This window comes from Pteropus medius, unplaced genomic scaffold (assembly GCF_902729225.1).
Source record: "Pteropus medius unplaced genomic scaffold, Ma_sr-lr_union100, whole genome shotgun sequence".
NCBI classification, from domain to species: Eukaryota; Metazoa; Chordata; class Mammalia; order Chiroptera; family Pteropodidae; genus Pteropus; species Pteropus medius.
This window is the reverse complement of record NW_024345861.1, coordinates 543,125-553,973: the sequence shown is the minus strand read 5'-3', so window position 1 is coordinate 553,973 and position 10,849 is coordinate 543,125. Positions and strand designations below refer to the sequence as shown.

Below are 10,849 nucleotides of genomic sequence, written 5' to 3'. Positions count from 1 at the left end.
GAAAATATTAAAATTCCTAAAAATAAACCTAACAAAACATTTGAAGGACCTATACAATGAAAACTATAAGACTACTAAAATAAATTGAAGACACAAATAAATGAAAAAAAAAATTCTGTGTTCTTGGATAGGAAGAATAAAGTTAAAATAATCTATTACCTAACACATTATTACAGATTTAATGCAATGCCCATCAAAATCCCATCGACATTTTTAAAGAAATAGAATAAAAAATGATCAGATTTGTATGGAAAAAATAAAGACCCTGAATCACCATAGCAATCCTGCTGAAAAAGAAAAAAGCTGGAGAAATCATTTTGCCCAATTTCAAATTATTCTACAAAGTGACAATAATCAAAACAGTATGGGCTTTGGGCTCTCTGAGTGCACTATGGTAATTGGCAAGAACAAGCACTTTATGAAAGGTGGCCAAAAAAGAGCCACGAAGAAAGTGAGAGACTCATTTTCTTAGAAAGATTGATATGATGTAAAAGCACCAGCTATATTTAATATAATAAATATTGGGAAAATATTACTCATAAGAACTCAAGGAACCAAAATCACATCTAATGATCTCAAGTGTCGTGGTTTTGAAGTGAGCCTAGCTGATCTGCAGAATGATGAAGTTGCATTTAGAAAATTCAAGATAATTACTAAGGATGTTCAGGGCAAAAACTGCCTGACTAATTTTCATGACATGGATCTTACTCATGTCAAAATGTGCTCCATGGTCAAAAAAATGGTCATGATTGAAGCTCATGTTGATGTCAAGACTACCAATGGTTATTTGCTTCGTCTGTTCTGCATTTGTTTTACTAAAAAACAACAACAATCAGATTTGGAAGACCTCTTATGCTCAGCATCCACAAGTCTACCAAATCCAGAAGAAAATGATGGAAATCATGACCCAAGTGCTGCAGACAAATGACTTGAAAGAAGTGGTCAATAAATTGATTCCAGATGGCATTGGAAAAGACGTAGAAAAGGCTTGTCAATCAATTTATCCTCTTCATGATGTCTTTGTTAGAAAAGTCAAAATGCTGAAGAAGCCCAAGTTTGAGTTGGGAAAACTAATAGAGCTTCATGGTGAAGGTAGCAGTTCTGGAAAAACTACCGGAGATGAGACAGGTGTTAAAGTTGAACGAGCTGATAAATATAAGCCTCCAGTCCAAGAATCTGTTTTAAATTCAGAATTTTCATGGAGACAAATAAAACCTATTTGTGATGTTAAAAACAAACAAACAAACAAAAAATCAGCATGGTATTGGCAGAAAAATGGAATTAAGAGTCTAGAAGTAAATCCCTCTTTATATGGCAAATAATTTTCAACAAAGGACCCAAAAATATACAATGGACAAAGGAAAGCCTCTTCGATAAATGGTGTTGGGAAAACTGGAAAACCACATGCAAAAGAAAAAAAAAAACATAGACTGTTGTCTATCACCACACAGAAAAAATAACTCGAAATAAATTAAGGACCTGAGTGTAATACCTGAAATAATAAATTACGTGAAAGAAAATGTAGATACCAAACTCATGGACCTGTGACTTGAAAGGGATTTTATGAATTTGACTTCAAAGACAAGGAAAGTAGAAGCCAAAATAAATTAATGGGACTATATAAAACTAAAAAGTTTTTGCACAGCAAAAGAAACTGTCAACAAGGCAATCATCTGCATGGGAGAATATATTTGCAAAGAATGCCTCTGATAAGTGCCTAATATCCAAAATATACAAAGAACTCATACGACTAACAACAAAAATTAAAAAATCTTATTAAAAAGTATGAATAGAGGACCTGAACAGACACCTCTTCCAGGGCATACAAATGGCCAACAGACATATGAAAAGATGCTCAACTTCATTAACTATTAGGGAAATGAAAATCAAAACCACATGAGGTAACATCTCACACCTGTTAGAGTGGCTATCATCAACAGTACAATTGAGAGTTTGTGGTGAACAGGAACCCTCATACACTGCTAGTGGGAATGTAAATTGGGACAGCCACTATGGAAAACAATACGGAAGTTTATCAAAAAGTTAATAGAATTACAATATGACCCATCTGTTTCTTTTCTGGATATTTTCCCCAAAATACCTTAAAAACGTTTATGCAGAAAGATATATGCACCTTGATGTTTATAGCAACATTATATATGGTGGCCAAGAGATGGAAACAACCAAAATGTCCTAAAATAGGTGATAGGATAAAGAAGATGTGGTATATATTCAATAGAATATTACTCAACCATAAGAAAAGATAAAGTACTGTAATTTGTGACAATATGGATGGATCTTGAGATTACCATGCTAAGCAAAATAAATTAGACAGAAAAAGTTCAGAATCATATTATTTCACTCATATGTGGGATATAAAACTGAAAGCAACAAACAAACATGGCAAACTGACAGTGTCATGGACACAGACAGTGAATTGGTTCTCACTAGAGGGAAATGGAGAAGTGGGGAGGTAGATAGGGGTAAAGGGATCAAATATTTGGTGACAGAAGGAAATTTAACTTTGGATAGTGAATACACAATGCAATATAGATATAATTTATTATTGAATTATACATTCAAAACATATATATTTTCATTAATCCATATCACTCTAATAATTTTAATAAAAAATAATAAATGAGCCCATTTGGTTATTTTCAAATATGTAAAATAATAAAAAATGAGCCTTGTGGTATATGAAATGTGGGTGAGGTGATTTTTCATGGTTCACTGGGTGGGGCAAGGGGGGGTTCACCAGTAATGCAGATTCAAGTTTGGTGCCAGTATTGAGCCTGCAGCCTTTGAGTAAAAGGCTCAGAGCATTCCAAGTCGATCCACTGCCTACTTGGGTCCCAAGTTTTCCTCATGGCTTTTCCAAGAAAGATTGCAGCATAGGCTAAGGCTGGCTACTCATTGCCAAATGGGCTCCAGTGGTGACCGATTTGTGTGGGGCAGCGTCCCAGGGAGTTACCACTGTGGAGCAAGTAACTTTTTCTAGGCTAATGCAGATTCAGATTTCGCTGTGTGCAGAGAGGGCCCAATACAGGAAAGATGACACCCAACCATAAGCTGCATGGGAGAATGGATCAACACAGGGACAAACTTGGCTCTCCCTCTAACCCTCACCCTGAAGCCACACAACTGTCTCTCCCTGTATGTCTCTGGCATCTCCCAAGTGCTGTCCCTCTGCAAGAGATGAGTATTAGTGCCTGTGAGTGAGTGAGTCTGTGTGCAGGCCCTGTAAGAGGACATCTAAGTTTCCAGCTACCTTCAGTCTCACTTGGACAGATGGAATTCCCACTGTTTTTTCATATTTAGATATTGTGGGCACTTCTCTTTCTGGCACTGGTGCTCCGGACTGGAGACTCCAGTGTGGTTATGGAAATCTTTGCTCTTCAGAGGGCAATTTTGTGGTCTAGAGATCTCTCCTAATTCTCAGTCACCACATGTGGGTGTGGATCCTGCCCATTATGCATTTTCGTTCCTTTTATTAGTTTCATCGTGGCTTCTTGTTTATATCAATAGTTATAGGATTTCTGTTTAGCTCAGATGGTTCACCAGGTTTATTGTTCTATAATTTAGTTGTGATTTTAATGTGATCATGGGAGGAGGGAAACACAGTATTTTCCTGCTTCACCATCTTGCTCCATCTCCAAAAGTTATTTTTGAAAATAATTTAATTGCATTAAATTGTACCATATTAACTATCAATTTAAATAGCTGTTGCTCATACAGAGTTTTTCTAATATTATGGCTATAAATAATGTTTATATTAATATATTTGCTTAAGAATTTTTTTCTGCATTTTGGATCAGTTTCCTAGGATAGATTCCTAGAAGCATTATTACTAAGTTATATATGTATATTTTGAATTCCTAAAAGTTTATAGTCCATAAGCATTCTTTGCTCACTCCATGCTCTCACTACAGCCAAAATTTAATTTTATCTTTTTAAAGCTCCATAATAGGTGTAGCAGGTTTATGAACCCACATTTCTGTAACATTTGACTTTTCTAATTCTAAGAGCTCAATATCAAATAGTAGAATGATCAGAAATTATTAGAAAGGGTATATAAAATAGAATTCTTTTGGTTGCAATTAACTCACTTGAGTTGGCTTAACCAAGAAAGATATAATTTATTCTAAATAAACAGGATTTCTAGAGAAACCCAAGAATGAGGGAAAAATAACTAAAAGAAGGCAACTAAAAGCAAGGATGATATCAGTGCTTTAAAAAATCTTTTTTTTCCTATTTCATTTTTTTTTCACTTTAGAAAAACTTTCTTTGCTTCTCCAGTTCCCATAAAAAAATATGTTAATGGTATAAAATCTGAAGAGAAACTGATATAATTCTTTTAGTTGCAATTACAAATTTATAGAGAAGCATCTCCAATTATTCCAGGTTGCATCAGATCCCCATCCACTATCTTGCTAATGTGAAAACATGGTTGAGGTATGAAATATTCCCATAAACTTAGCATATAATTAAGTAGTCCAGTAAGTTTTCAGTATAAAATATTCAAAGATGGGAACCCTAATGGATTTAGATGTTCCAATTATCCTCAAAAAATGTCCATAGTCTCAAAATCTAACATTTATTCTTCAAAAATGATTAAAGGGAATTTTGTCATGAGTCTAAAACTTTCTATAACTGAAGACTTTTTCTAACTCACTTGAGTGTTAATAGGTAATAACTCTTGAAAACTAAGTATTCAAACATCACATTAAATCTATCCTTTGAGTTTCAACCTTTAAATTGTACAGTGAAACTGCATAGTGTTACAACATTTAACTAATTTATAGAAAATCTTGTAGAAATTAAATGAGGCATTATATATCTTTTGCAGCAAGCATCAAAATAACATCTCTGCCTCTCTCTCCCTGTTCCATATCTAAAACATGATTTTGCAGAAGAGAAAACTGAGATAAAAAATATTCAATAACTTTCTCGAGACCACACATATATGCAGAAGGAATGTCAGGACTAGAATTTGGTCAATTAATGTTAGGTCATTGGTTTTTACAATATATCATAACATATATTTTTATAGCTCTGAGTAAGAGAAAGTGTTACTTGGATATTAGACATTTTGAATTAATAATTTTTAAATTATTAATAGTTGCACACACATAAAATTCAAATTGCAAAAGGGCTTCCAGTTAAAAGGAAGTCTCAGGTTACAAAATATACATGTTGATGAGATCTCTGGATATCTTCCCCCTTAAGTTTTTATTACACTGGCAGTCATGCTTTTACACTTCAGCAAGGGCAGAAGAAGCTCCGAGAAATGTGACCAGTCTAAGAGGAAAAAACTACAGAGACTCATCTCAAGGAACTACCAGTCATCTAAGGAAAGCCTCTATAGAAAAATAGAAGTCAAAAACACAAAAAGGTGAAGATGGAGGAGTAGGTAAATGCTGTTCTTACCTCCTCTCATAACCACATCAAGGAGTAGGTAAATGCTGTTCTTACCTCCTCTCATAACCACATCAAGCTTACAAATAAACTACAGAACCACCATTGAGTATTGTCTGAAGTCTAGCTGAACATGTCTTACAACTATGGACATATAGAAGAGACCACCTCAAGACTGGTAGGAGAGATAAAGATGCAAAACCAGCTGGTCTAATAACTACATGTGGCAGTAGAAGTTAGGGAAAGATATCTCAACTGTGGAGGTTTCCCCGGAGGAGCCAAGGGTCTTGGACCTATACTGGGCTCTCCAGCCCAGCGTTCCAGTGTCAGGAAGAGAAATTCCCACAACTTCTCTCTGTGAAAACCAGCGAAAATTGTGGCTGAGTGAGATGGAGGGCAGCTAGAATCCTAGATGTATCTCTTAAGGGGCCCATGTCAGGACTCGATGAAAGACTCACTTGCTCTGACCTCTAGCACTAAGACAGCAGCTTGAAAGGTGCCAAGGATATATAGGGTGGAACTGAATTGTCTGGCTTTAGGGCAAGGGAAGGAGGGTTAGTTTTCTCCCAGACAGAAGTGCTGAGAGAGAGCATTATCTCTTTTTTGAGCCTTCTCCCACCTAGCTTGCAGACTCAGGCAGGCGTCATATCAGAGGCTCCATTAACATAGCTAACACTGATTGCCAGGCCCTGATGACTCCTGTTCCCCTCCCAATCTTCAGATCCACCCAAGTGCTTCCAGTGGATTTTTCATATGAATGGCTTAACTTGGCTCATGTTATGGACTTTTATAAAATCTCTCAAAGATTCATGAAACCTAAAGAAGCACCTGGCCTCAGCATATCCCATACCTCTTGCTCAGCAGCTCAAAGCCCAGCACTAGTGGCAGCTGACCTCAGTAGGAGGCCTCTCAAGGAACCTCCAAGCACAGCTTGGATGGTAGTCATCTGCGCATTGCTTGGAGGCTCATGCTATGTGGCCCTGGGCAGGGCACAGGCTATAGATGAACTTGGCTGACAGCAGGGCCCCTCGCAGGAGGCCCTGGGCTGCATGCTCACTGGCCAGCTTCGGTTTGAGCCAGAGCATCACCTGGGGATACATCTGAGGATGACACACCCAAGGGCAGACAGAGCATGCATTATAGCCCTGCTAAAGCGAATTTTGCTCTGTAGGGTCAGCCTCTGCACAATGGCTTCTCCACTAATCATGGCCAGTCATCACAATCAGTTGGCCCAAGAGTCAATTCTGCCAATTGATGAGCAAACAGGCTCAACTATAACAGGAGAGCACACACAACCTATACAAGGGACATTTGTGGAGCATCCAGCTCAGGTGACCAGGAAAGACTGTGCCACTGGGCTCCACAGCTCACCTACTACATAAGGCCACTCTATTAAGACTAGGAGATATAGCAGCTCTACCTAATACATAGAAACACATACAAGATAACAGCCAAAATGGGAAGACAAAGAAACATGTCCCAAATGAAAGAACAGAACAAAGCTCCAGAAAAAGAATTAAATGTAATCAAGACAAGCAACCTACCAGATTCAGAGTTGAAAACACTGGTTATAAGAATGCTCAATAAACTTAAGAGAAGAGTATGGAAATTCAGTGATTACTTTAACAAAGAAATGGAAAACATAAAAATGGAGATAGAAAACATAAGAAAGAGTCAAACAAAATGAAGAATACAATAACTGAAATAAAGAATGCCTTAAGAGGAATCAACAAAGATTAGATGAAGCAGAGGACTGAATCAGCAATTATAAGATAAGGTAGCAGAAAACACCCACTCAGAACAACAACAAGAAAAAAGAATCCAAAAAATAAACATTTTAAGAGGCCTCTGGAACAGCATCGAATGTACCAACAATCTCATCATAGGGATACCAGAAAGAGAATAGAATAAGGAATTGAAAATCTATATGAAGAAGCAATGACTGAAAATTTCCCTAAAAGAGGTGAAGGAAAGAGACATGCAAGCCCAAGAAGTGCAATGAGTCCCAAACAAGATGAACTCAAATAGGCCCACACCAAGACACATCATAATTAAAATGCCAAAGATGAAAGACAAAGAGAGAATCTTAAAAGCAGCAATAGAAATGCAGTTAGTTACCTACCAGGGAGCTCCTCTAAGACTGTCAGCTGATTTCTTAACAGACACTGGCGGGCCAGAAGGGATTGACATGAAATATTTAAAGTGATGAAAAACAAGGAAGTATAGCCAAGATTACTCAAACCAGCAAAGATATCATTGAGAATAGAAAGACAGACAGAGCTTCCTAGAACCCCCTCACAAAAAAAAAAAAAATGTAATGGAGTTCATCACTACTAAGCCAATATTATAGAAAATGTTAGAGGAACTCTTCAAGAAGAAAGAAAATAAAGATAAAAATAAGAATAATAAAATGGCAATAACTGTATTTTAGCAACAATTACCTTAAAATTACCTTAAATGCTGCAATCAAAGATAAGGTGGCTGAATGTATAAGAAAACAATACCCTTACATATGCTGTATACAAGAGACTCACTTCAGATCAAATGACACACACGGACTGAAAGTAAGGGATGGAAAAAAGCATTTTATGAAAATTTAAACAAATAAACAAACAGAAAGAGCATAGGTAGCAATAGTTACACCAGGGACAATAGCCAAAAGTTATAACAAGAGTCAAAGGAGGACCTAGTAATCCCACTTCTGGATATTTTTTTTTTTGAAGAAACCCAAAACACTACTTTGAAGGGACATGTGAATCCATATGTTCATTGCAACAATATTTTCAATAACCAAGATATGGAGACTACGTGTATTTCCATCAATGGATTAATAAAGAGGTGGTACATATATACAATGGATTACTCATACATTAAAAAGAATAATATCTTGCCATATGCTACAACATAGATGAACCTAGAGGATATCGTGCTGAGTGGAGTAAGTCAGAATGAGAAAGACAAATGTTATATGTGGAATTTAGAGAATAGGATAAACAAACAAACAACAGAACCAAGCTCATAGATATAGAGAGCATTTGATGATTGTCTGATTTGGGATGTGGGATGGATGAAGGTGGGAGAGGATTAAGAGTTACAAAATGGTAGTTATAAAATAGTCATGTTGATATAGAGTGTAACATGGGGAATTTAGTCAGTACTATTATAATAACTATGCATGATGTCAGATGAATACTAGATTTATCAGAATGATTACTTCATAAATTATATATCTAATTGCTTTGTTGTACACCTGAAATTAATATAATATTGTATGTCAAGTATAACTAAACAAAATAAAAATACAAAAAGTTAATAAAACGCAGGAATTACTGTGGAAAACACTATGATGTTTCCTCTGAAAATTAAAAATCAAACTTCTTTATAATCCAGCAATCTCACTTCTTGCTATTTATACAAAGTAATTGAAATCAGAATCAGAATGTCAAAAGGATATTAGTATGACTATGTACCTAGCAGCACTATTCATAATAGGCAAAATGTGGAAACAACATAAATGTCCATCACCAAATAAGTGGATAAAGAAAATGTGGTATAAACATACGATGTAATGCTATTCAGCCTTAGAAAAGAAGGAAATTCTGCAATATGCTACAATCTGGATAAAACTTGAAGACATTATACTTAGTGAAATAATCCAGTCAGAGACAAATACTGCACGATTCCACTTATATGAGCTTCTTAAATAGTCAAATTCACAAAATCAAAGAGTGGAATAGTGGATTCTAGAAACTGGGGGGAGGAGTGGGATATGGGGATTTACAAATGAGGCATAAAGCTTTGGTCATTCAAGATGCATTAGCTCTAGAAATCTGTTGTATAACACAGTACCTATAGTCAGATCATGTGTTGTACACCTAAAATTTGTTAGGGGAGTATATGTTAAGTGCTCTTACTTTTATAAAACTATACGATTTACTATAATAAAAAAATGAAAATTAAAAAGTGCATATTTCTTTATATGAAAGATGAGTCAAGTATTAAACATTACATTAAATATTTAAATAAAATACTTATTTTATAAAGAAAATTATCTTCCTTGACATATTCGTTAAGTAGATCAGAAATTCCATGTATTATTTTGTTTAGAAAAAGGCTCACTTACATTCATAGATTATTTTTATGTTTACCTCCTATCCTACATAGAAATCTAGAAAATCGGAAGGGATGGTCTATAATAGTTACTTGTATAGAGGTTATGTAAGAACAGATTATAAAATAAGAGTAATATTATTATTGTAATGGGGTAAATATACTTTCAGTATCAAGCTAAGCATACAAAGTTTTCATATGGAATCAACAAGTCCAGTTGGCAAAAGCAATATGATAATTCACTCCTCAAATCTTATTCATGATATCTTTCTAATCTAATTTTGGATATTTGCATGAATTGTATATGAAGATGAAGTCATAAGAAATTGAATATGAAAATAATAAAACAGCTACAATTTTTCAATGTTACATTTTGAAAATAGGAAAATGAAAATGACATGTTTGACCTTAAAATTCAATGGTCCTCTTTATAGATAATTCTGTTTGTGTTAGGAATGCCAATCAAATGTTTCATGAATGTATTTTAGCACCTGTAAAATTTGATTAAAATTTAATGTAGCCTCACTTTAAGTCTGGATGAATTAGGATGGGCAACTATCTGTGAAATTATCATTCACTTCTTAATTGTTCTTGATTTTTGTGTGAAGGGAAGTGACTTTTATTTTGTTCTAAAAACTGATGGAGATTATATTATATTTACTTCATGGCCATTTTATCACTTATATATTCCCCCGAAAATGTCTAACGAGCGTCATTAAGATAAGAAGTATATATTTTTTCAAAAATGTAAGTGTTTACATACACACAAACACACACACACGTATATTTTTGAAAATTCATCACTTCAAGAGTAGCCTTATGTAAAATGAGATTAAAATATTCACTTAATGAAGAAGGATATCATAAAAATTAATGAAGATTTGTAACTTGTGAGATATTGAGATCTGAAAAAGTTTCTAAACCCATTATGTTACTCTAAAAGAATATTGAACATTGTTGGGGGAAAAAAGTCGGGGATATTAGGTCGAGTAAGCAAAAATATAAGTATATCTTGGCATTTTATTCAGTTAACTGTTCCTAATCTTTATTTTATCATCTTCTATGCACTGTGCATAAGATTTATTTCTATCCATAAGAACCAATTAGAAAATAAGATAATTTATTAAGGTTCTATTGCTGTGTGACAAATTATCACAAATTTAGTGGATTAAAGCAACATCTATTTATTAGCTCATAGTTCTGTTGGTTAAAAATCCAGACGAGTGTGAAAAAAAAATGTCGTAGATAACAGAAGCTTTGTTCTTCCCTCTGGCGAACAAATCAAAGTTGTGACAGAAACAAGGAGCAAACAGCAGGGAAA

General features: G+C 34.9%; 1 pseudogene; it reads left to right on the top strand.

Annotated features, from left to right (window-relative positions):
- The first annotated feature begins 391 nt into the window (after positions 1–391).
- LOC120612245 (40S ribosomal protein S3a-like) lies at positions 392–6,434 on the top strand (annotated as a pseudogene).
- The last annotated feature ends 4,415 nt before the right edge of the window (positions 6,435–10,849 follow it).